This window comes from Micropterus salmoides, unplaced genomic scaffold (genome assembly GCF_014851395.1).
Source record: "Micropterus salmoides isolate LMB-PRFRI ecotype aquatic unplaced genomic scaffold, ASM1485139v1 Ms_hic_scaffold_5, whole genome shotgun sequence".
NCBI classification, from domain to species: domain Eukaryota; kingdom Metazoa; phylum Chordata; class Actinopteri; order Centrarchiformes; family Centrarchidae; genus Micropterus; species Micropterus salmoides.
The window spans coordinates 20,385,432-20,396,245 of record NW_024044237.1 but is presented as its reverse complement, the minus strand read 5'-3'; positions in this window follow the sequence as shown (position 1 = coordinate 20,396,245).

The window sequence follows — 10,814 nt, the reverse complement described above, 5'->3', positions numbered from 1 at the left end:
ATGCCATACTTGTGTGACATTGTAAACAGGATGACGTGCCCTTTTAAATGTGAGGTGCACAGTGTGTGATTATATATTAAAACATTTATCATGTAACTAACAGAAACAAACAGTATAATGGCACAAATTAATTCTACACTTGTGAGCTTTGTTCATTTCTTTTTGGCAGCCAATATATAGCATTTCACTCTGGAACACAAACTTGGCTCTGTGTTTATACGCCCTGGCCTCTCTATTTGCCCTCATTATAAAGGTCTGACCTGCCAACACATAGAAAACAATAAAAAGTAAATATCAACAGTCAATAAGCAATAGGGATGGCAGTGTACCAAACATGAAAACAGGACAAAACTGATACAATCATTTTCATTATTCTTAGTCTTTTTTTGTTATTCCTTGGCAAGAAGATTAATGCGAATTTACACAGAGCTGTTGTCTTGGCATCCACGATTGGCAGACTGCCATAAACCTGGCATACTACTGTCATTCTTCTTATCAAAAATAAGCTAGAAAATAGTTATGAGTTTGGTGATGCTATGTTAACTAGTTGGCACCCAGTATTCATATGACATTGTCAAGAATAAACTATTTTCTGTCTTTATAATAAACATCTGCTTGATAGTTTCTCTGTGCACCTTCAAAGCTGTTTCTGCTTTTGTCTGTCACCACAACAGAGTCACTGACTGTCACTTGCAGCTGCAGTATGTAGGCTTTCCGGACATGAAATCAATACTCAACATTTTCCTTCTGATGGACACATACTGGGGACAGACAGTCTCCCCTCCCCAAGACTGGACTTGATTGAGCCCCACTTAGATTGCTAATGTGACTGATGGACTGACACAGACAGCTCTACAGGAAGTTACTCTGTGATCTATTGTGACAATCTCTTGCTGATAGCAAGGAAGTGTTCTCGAAAAAGTTTGTGCTGTTGTCTCCAACTGTTAAATGCTCTTTGCTTTTGTGCTACCCCATTACTTCCTTTTCAAAGGTTCACATCATGCCTGACAGATGATTTGGTTTAAAATCAGAAGACACATACAATGCTGTATTTGTATTTTCACCATTGCTTGTGTTCAATAGACTGTAACATTAAAACAAAGACTTGAAAGACAAAACGCTCCAGCAAGGGGACTGTTTTAGCTTTGTTTAATTGGCAATGAGTCCAACAATAATGTAACTGCAAACATGAGTGTGTAACAAGACAGTCCTTCATCTCAAGTGAAGAATATGAATTGCAAAGTAAAATCCATTGTTTGAGGCATTCATTAATTATTACAGCATCTGGCAGTGTGGGATGAAGCCATGATCATGTCTTAAAGTTGCTTGCAGACAACACTGACATACAAATACTTGTAAAAATGATAAATTTTGCAATTAGCTGTGGGTTTTATGAATGTATTAATCTGAGAATTTTTAATCTTTTTTTTTTTTGCTTGTTCTTACAAGTACAAATTTGATTTGAATTTGGATTACATACAAAATATGTATTAATCAAAAGCAATTGAGACAGTTATTTGAAAGAGATTGTATTTTGTAACCAATTAATGTGTTCTATTCTTTGTACATCACCACACAGCAACAGCTACTACATGAGAGGGTTCTGTACCTCAATATGTTCTCTAACAAAATACAGTTTAAGTTTTCTTTGGGTGGTTACAATACCAGCCCTGTGATTGTCTGTGGACCTCTCCGGGGTGTACCCAGCCTCTTGCCCTTTGCCCAACCAGCTGGAATTTGCTCCAGCCCCCGCAACCCCCTAAAAGAATAAGTGGGTATTGCTAATGGATGGTTGGATGGTTACCGTATATTTGCCACCGAATTGCTGGACACTTTCTTATGATTGCAATAAAAATGTCACACTCCTCAGTGGCTGTCATACACATTTCCACTAAAGAACCAGATGTTGCTTTTGTTTCAATGATTTGTTAGAAGCAACTGGATATTCTGTGTACCTTTGAACACATCTCTCTGCTCACCAGTGAGACATTAGGCTCACCCACTTGTTCCCAGCATCACACGAAAAAAATATACCAGCATCCACGCTATATATCTACGCACTGTCATCACCATCAAAATGTGGTGGAATACACTTTTTTAGTACCACTGAGTCTTTGTGCTGAATCAACATGATTCATTTAAGACAAAGCACCAGGCATAACTAACACATTTGGAAACATTTACAAGTGAAACGTGTTTCTTCATGCTATAATATATAGATCAAAGTTGTGTATTCTTCAGGCTGAATTTGTTTCACGTTCATTCATATACTGGAGCTGACATGAAATGAGGTTGAACTTTCATATTAATTCCCTGGAAACTTAAATGTTACTCTAAGCACTACATGCCTAGCCCCAGCCTTCCCCAACCCTAAACAAAAAAACAACTTTTAACTCTAAAATGAAATGATTTACCTTGTGAGGACCCACTTTTTGTTCCCAAATAGGAGGTGAGTAGGGGTGTCCCCGACTAAGGATTTACATAGTCGAGTAAGAATTGTCAAGGATTGTCAAATTGCATTTGTGTGGGAGAGGGGGTGGGGGGTTACACACGGTTGCTCTGCTTTCATCTTGAAAAGGTGCAGAGCTGCAGTCTCTATTCATTAGTCACTGTAACTTTACTTGTAAGCTGATGATACACAGGTCAACTTTTTGAGCAATGTTGCTGGGCAATATTGCTGGTGTCAAGTCTGACTATGTTTTGAGCGGATAGTGGCAGGGCCAGGCGGGGTGACGGGGCAGCGGTGGGGGGTTATTACAGCAGTAATCTTTACTCATTACCTTTGACGGCAACATTGCCCAGCACCATGGTTCTAAAAGTTCCTCCGTGTATCATCAGCTTTACACTGTACATTTCCAGCTAAACTGAAGCTTATCGTTATTCACCAGTCTTGTGCCAAGCTGTGCATGCCCGCCGACTGGCCGAAACCTGCATGCACATCGCGGTTCATCGCAGACCTATGCAAAGTACTGTTTAATACTATAAAATATTCTTTGTGTGAATAAATGATGTCTTAGGTTCAAGCCAGTAGGCATTTTTTCTGGATGTTCAATTTATTTGTGCCTACATTGACTGTATGTGTCTTTGTAATTGCATCATTACATTGTTTGGTACGCTGGTGTGCTTCATTTCAGATGAAGTTCAATATATACATATATCATTTTTTATTTACTCAGGGCCATTTCATAGCATTCCGAGATCATCCTTCCAGTTGGCTCTTATACTTTAATTACCGTGCATACCATGAATTCCTATGAAGGAAAACAACACAGATGGTAGCAATAACAACAATCTGCAAATGCCGTTGCTGCGGACACATTTTATTCATTTGGTCATCAATGTCCAGACAGTGGCATCCAGCCTGCTGCCCTCTCTCCATTCCATTACCATTCCTCTCCCACTTCTCTTCTGTCACCCTCCTGCTATTACACCATGTCACACTAATGTGGGTAGTTTTGAAAACATATCTTTTTCTCACTGCGATGGACTGGCGACCTGTCCAGGGTGTATCCCGCCTTGCGCCCGATGTCAGCTGGGATTGGCTCCAGCCCCCCCGCGACCCTGTACGCAGGATAAGCGGTTGACGATGGATGGATGGATGGATGGATGGATCTTTTTCTCAATGTTTTGGCCTTGGGTCTGCACTAAACTGGCATCACACAGCAGCGATTTCATCCAAGGTCCCAGCACAGGAGATCAGAAATGTCCATTGGGCTTGGTTAGAAGGTAGCATTTTATGACCCAGCCCATTAAGTTATTATTTGACATTACAAAAGAAAGATGTGTTGAGGAAAACATCTATATTTGATATGACAGAAATTAGACACATCAGAAGATGATGTCACATTTTTGCCATCTTTGTCTTTAATGCTAATGCAATTACAAAGATACAGAAGAGCCAGAATGGAAATACACTGCAGTGTCAGAGAACTCAGCCATGTTATTTTTCGCTCAGCCTTTGCAATTTATTAGACTCTATGGCCTTGACCACTCTCCTCTGTGGAGCAGTGTGCTGAAATTTGAGTTCTGATTTTACTAATCAAGACCAGCTATAGTCTTTTCTCGTGGTCGTCTCTCATTTCCATATGAAGGGTATCATAAACCAATGGGAAGTTTCTTTGATTTAGCAACTAAAATAGCAACTCCACCTTACTTACCCTCAGTCAAGGAGGACCTCATCTCACCATTATGCTATTTGAAGCTGCCCTTCCTTTTTCAGGTCTCATAATGACATGCGATCCTCATCTGGCCTGCAACATCTGCCAGAGAGCTCAGCTGCTGCTGCTGCTGTTGTCTAGCACCACTGAGGTTGTTTGGATTGCAAGATGGTACCCTTAGTCTCTTACCTTACCTTAGTATCCAAGTGGGATGATGAAACCTGCAAACGGATCTTGACACTTGAGACTCCATTGTCTCTGCCAACAACTAGAGCTCACATTTTAGCTGTTATCAAAGAAAATATTCCTGTGAGAACGAAGAAGGGTGCTCTCCCTTCTTTCACCAAACAAGCCTCCACTTGAGTAAAATGTGTTTTGCTCTTGCAGCTGTGAGTCTACAGGTCCTTCTATTCACGTTTGTATTGTCTGCTGCCCAGCAGGGGTGCAGAATAGCAAGTTACAGGCAATTAGCAATGAGGCAATGAGCTGCTCCTCTCCACACTCTGTGCTAGCATCACTCAGAGCAGGACCAGCTGAACCTAACCATTTTGTTCAAACTCCCATCTTCTAACGAATGTCCACAACCAAGACATTTTCACAAAGGAAGTTTGGTTCCAGAGCATTCTTTGCATAGTTGTCAGAACAGAAATTGACACAGGCAATGTGTGTCCCACTCTGTAATAGACTTCAACTTTGGCAACTTTGTCTGGCTCTGTTTTTCTCATCCTTGGAAAAAGTTTTCCTCTGGTGAATACCTTCATTGTTCACATAAATCCTATCTGGGCTCTCTGTTCAGCAGCCCCTTTCGCTTTTTTGTTAGAATGTGTTTGTCGGCCAAGTATCTCAACTGTTTATCTTTGATTTGCTGGTAAACTCGTGTTTTGCAACAACCTTCTCACTTCATCTCAAATTGCAACTTTGTGCAAGAGCTTTTCCTCACCTGTCCATCATGTGATGTCATGCCGTAAAGATTACAGGAAACAAATTGAAATGACTGTCTTCAATGATATGCACATGGATCTACTGCCAAGGCCAAGATTCCCTAGTTCTAGCACAATGGGAAAGATGCCATGCTTGGGTCAGCCATCCATGGTATGAGACTTGACAGGCTGGGAAATCTCGGTTTTCCTCCCTTAGTCTTGAGTGCACTTTCAACGCTCTTTCCCACTAGCCATAGCTCCACAATGTATTTTCTCATAGGGCTGTTCTTTCTTTTTGGAAAGGTTTTCTGTCAATATTCTAAACTGAATGTATATCAGCTGCATTAAAATTGGGACATCTAGTAATTTTAAGATGCATCTTGCAACTACAGCTTTCACGTGAGGATTTAACCGTGCACCTATGTAAGACTCATGGATGCTTACAAAAGGGGGTCAGTTTTTTACACAATGAAGAGGCCTGCACAGGTTGACAAAGGTGCTGCAAGACCATTTGCTTGTTTATTAGATGGATTGGTCAAGTGTAGAGGTGGCTGACCAGAGTGGAATGGTGTTTTCCTTGAAATGGCCATGTTTTTCATCTTCCTAAGTCAGTGTTTGTACAATTGAGGCCAGGGGTTTCCGCGTTCATCTGTCAATCAGGCATGCTCTCAAATTACTGATACATATAAATATGTCATGTTGATGTCACAGCTGGAGGTGCCAAATGTCAGACTTTATTAGGCCTCTTAGAGAACCAAGAACTCTGTGAAACAAATAAAGCTTACCCGTTGTAACCTGGTCCACAAGCACCACTATACTGTATAGAACTGGTGTCACAAGAAAGGCCAGGCACATTATGAGGTGCATGCATGTTTAAGTGTGGTTTCAGTTTGTGTTTATAGAACTAGTGTTAAAATGTCTATCTACTCAACCACACCACTCCCTTGTTTGCCAACTACAAGTAATCTGAAGAAGAAACAAGAGCTATTTTTTTATATTGTTTCAGGGTTAGGGATAGAAAACATTACAACATGTGAAAAGTGTTTATCCACACACACTGTGGACAGTCAGTGACTCACTAATGTCAAAGAGGAAATAAATTATTTCCATATATAGCTTTACTTTATTTTTCACCTTGGAGGGTGTAGAGATGTGTTTGACTCGTACACAGTCTAAAAGACTAAATAAATTTACTCTTCACATAATGGGTACATATGCAGAAAGTTTTATGCTGTCTTTTATGAGATTTTAGATGAGAATTTTATTGACAATTTGAACCATTTTACAATCACGATTCTTGTTCAGCACAGATTACTATAATACATCAATATTCAAGCACTGAAGCCTCATTTGCTGCTATTGTTACACTCCACCTTCAATTTAAGATTAATTGGATAATCATTCTGCACATTTTAGTTACTCCTCTTCTGTACCCAAGTGGCTTTACCAATTTAAGTGTCAGTCAAAGCAAACTGCATGTCCTAGTTAAAATGACAGCCCTCCTTCCTATCCCACTCAATAAATGTTGAAAAGTTAGTATGACTGATGATTAAACATGCTGATTCCTCACTGAACCACCCTGTCAAGCTACACTTCTTAAAACTTTCTTTGCTGTCACTTAGCCTTTCTGCTCTACTAGTCCCCTTTAAGAAAAGTATGTGCACTGTATCTCATCAATGTGAATTGTCTCAGACATAGCCGGGTGATTCTTCCAGTGAGATAACACCACCTCAACTGTACTTAGCAATAATTTAACATACTTGTGTGACAGTGGGAATAGGAGCAGAAACCAATGTATCAGCCATTATAAACTGTGCTTTGCACCTTTAACATTTATACATGAGCTCAAATAGGCCTCTACAAACATATACAAAGTATTACTCATGTAGACCTCAAGTTCACGGGAAAACCTCATGTGGAGTAGGAGAACAAGCTACTAGCTCCATTAGCTAAAGTGGTCCGAAACCATAGAGTAAATAAAAACACATTTCAGATATCCTGCAGTATATGTAAATTATTACATGATATCACACCAATGATCAAATCTAAGCAATTGGTAGGTTGTAACAGCAGGATGTGTTCAAAAACAAGCATACAATATTTATAGCAAGATACTATGTCACTCCAAATAACTACAATATAACTACTACTATAGCTTTGGAAACAAAAGATATGGTCTTAGTTTAAAAAATACGTTTTCATGAATGACTCATTATGCTGTTACACATACATTTCGGCACAATATTTACATCAATGAATGGATGCATTATGTTTCTTTTTTTCCAAGTACTATGAAATTTCAGACGGTTGCTCCTGATGTAGTTAAAATAGAAAAGAAAATAAATAAATAAATAAATAAATAAAAGCAGTACCAGAAAACAGCAGTAATAGCAGCGTCATATTTCAAAAAAACTAAAACCTCACATTTTCAAATTTACAGAATGTTATAAATATTAATAAATACGTGCTAAAAAGTGTCTGTGGTAGCAGTCTCTGAGAGTGTGTGTGTGCGTATGTGTAGCACAGTCTTAGTTTACTATGTTTACTTTTTCAGTGTTTTCAGAGCTGTGTAGTCAAAGTTGCACTTAGCTTCTGAAGACTGTCTGGGCAGTTAGACTCTGACAAGACTCCTTCTGCTGCTTGAGTGTTGGATATTCATGGACAGAATATCAAAGTACAGCTGAGGTCTGGAGAGTTTCTTTTTGGTTATGTCTGGATCAATATGTCTGCTTTTTGCAGATGATGCCATCTTTCTGACTTCCCTGGAATTTGCATTGGAGCAGTTAGGTACTGAGTATGATGCACTTAGAATGAGTGTAAAAACCACTACAGTACACTACATGGGCAGCAAAACGGATGTATGAATGGACAGATTGATGGATAAAAGAATGAGTGGTTGATACATTCAGTGTTTGGACGTTGATTGATGGTAGTTATGATTTATTCTTATTTGGTGCTCCTAAAAGCACTTATCTCAGTAAGAATGTCTGAATTAATAAATCAAATGAAAAATAAATCATATGAAAGAAAACATTTTCTGTTTGTGGCGAGCTAGTCATGACAGATGAGCAAATCTGTTCTCTGTCATCTCAGGGGATAAAAAAGAGTTAGACATAAACGACAATGCCACCTAATCTTTTGATTGTCATGGTAGTTTAACATATAACAATTGTGGTGAAAGTTTCCAAGCTCTGTAGCATACAAAAGTTGTTGTTTTTTCCACATATACAGTCTGCTTCCTTTCTCAAGCCTCAAGCTAAGTAGCATGAAGTCTCAAGAGTGCAAAAGAGATGTCTGCACACATTGTCTTTTCAGTGCCATGTCTTTGGCAATGGGGCATCCACAGTTTACAAGGCTTGCCTTCAATTTTACTCATCAAACAATGGTTGTGTACACAGCCTATTCAAGGCATGGAAAATGCAACACAACGTGACAAGAACGTCAAACATTGGGCCATCTGGGGAGGAAGAGTGCCAAATAATGACTCCTTAGTGATTATGGAAGCACTATTCTTTTTCTCTCCTGTCACACCCCAAAAAATAGAAATATGTGTGTGTATTGATCTTACCATGTGCTCCTGTGACAATGACCAGACTCGCCCTTCCTGTGTGAAAAGGAAGCAGCGACATGAAATGCCTAACATGGAGGAAAAAAATTTAATTCAAAGACTGATTGATTTAAAACCCCTCCTCCCACCCTTAACTCACTTCCATGCAATTTATTTTCCACTGGCTTTTGTTGCCACCAGGGCCAGTCGAGTTCCTGACCTCACAAAGGCTTGTCATTAAGATTGAAATCTTCACCACATAACATTTTATTTGAAATCAATTCAGTGACCTTCATCATGCAAAGGCAAACACATTATGAAATCCATCCTGAATTGAGGCACTGCATTAAACAAGTGTTGCATATCTTTATTAATCAGTCCAATGTGTGACCTCGAAGAGGTTAAAACCTCATCATGTTAGTTTTTTCACATTTAAGGACATGTAGTAAACTTTGCAAACGAGAATTTTGATTGAAATATTTAGTACTTACTTAAAACCAACACAAACTGCTCTTCTTAAGGATTTTTATTTTTTCCCCCCAACTATTGTGCGAATGAATGAATGCACAAATGCACATGAGTACAGGGTGGGACTTTATTCAACTGAATGTACAGTATACAGCCAAGCAAACCGTTCTTGTCTGACAGTGTTGCCCCAGGCTCTGTTTCACAGTAGACAGATGGAAGGAAACATCACCACAGCATGTACAATCGCCTTCATCAAACAACACACAAAGGCTGTTTTAACACTCAGTTACTTCTAATGGAAGAGAAAGCTTTCCAAGAAAGCAGAATTGAAATGGTTTAGCCATCTTAAAAAGGAAACACTGTCACGTTGATATCTGCTGATGTTCCTCATGTATTTTTGAGCATTTGTAATATTTGTGTTTATTTTGAGCAAAAAGACTGACAGATTAAAGTGAGTAGGTGAAACATTTGTTCTACAAATTGATCTTGCACTGTGCCGTTACAGAAAGCAGATGTGTGTTGTACATGAAACAGAGCAGAATGCAACACACTACAACTGTTTAATAATTCATTTACACACAAAACCAAGTCACACCAATGTATATTGTCATTAACTGACACCTTTCCACCCATGCTTATCATCCAATGATCACATTTAGTTTGCACTATTTATAACACAACATGGAACATATTTCAGTACACAGATCTTATGGCAGTTATGTTAATGGTATAAGTAGTATAAATGGTTGCTTTATAAATGTTTAATTAACATTGCTGATTTCACATTGAAAGGTTTACTCTGTTATTTTAATATGGAAAGTCATTTTTAACATTTTGCATTTTTTTGATCCTGTCCTATCCACATTTTGCATTTAACTCTAAAATGAAAAGGCTATTGTAAACAAAACACATGTAAATTCTGATAAAAGTACCCTTACTTGTTAGTTTGCCAAAAGAAACTGAAAGTCTACCACCTGTCAAGGACAAACATCACATGACAAAACCGCAGAGTAGTCAACCAAACCTGGGTACATGCAATTAATAGTTTTCTACAACACATTAACACACATTTGAAACATCTCTGTAACAATTACCTGTACCTCTCTCTCACTCACACACACACACACACACACACACACACACACACACACACACACACACACACACACACACATATTAATTTGCCAGTGGAACATTAGGTGAGGACATGTCAACTGACTATAATGGTGGTACACAGTGCTGGCTGTAGTCTAATTGGTGTGTTGCAAATACGTGTCACTCAATGTTAGACCCTTCATTAGCCTCAAGAGTTCTGTGCTTTTTGATGAATTCTGCCTCATCCTAGTTTAGCCAAGCTTCAACTTCATCTAACAGGATGTTACTGGCAGTGGTAAAAATAATTCCGTGTCAACTTGACAATATCAATGATGTGTTTAATGTAATACACAAATAAAATTATGCTTAGGACCCTTAAATATCATGTGCAGTCATTTGCCAATAATATAAATTAGAATGACAACTGTACCCTTTTCCTAATGTGAACCAACGTGTAAAAACATTATCTTAGATATATGATAATTTCAGATTTTTATAGTCAGGTATCAAATGACAAGGCCGTGGCGTAGGTTTTAGCTACTATATAGTAAAATCCATTGGAGTGACACAATCTGTTAGTGCCTTTTTAAGTACTGCATTTTCTGAGAAAAGAATTATGTGGAAACT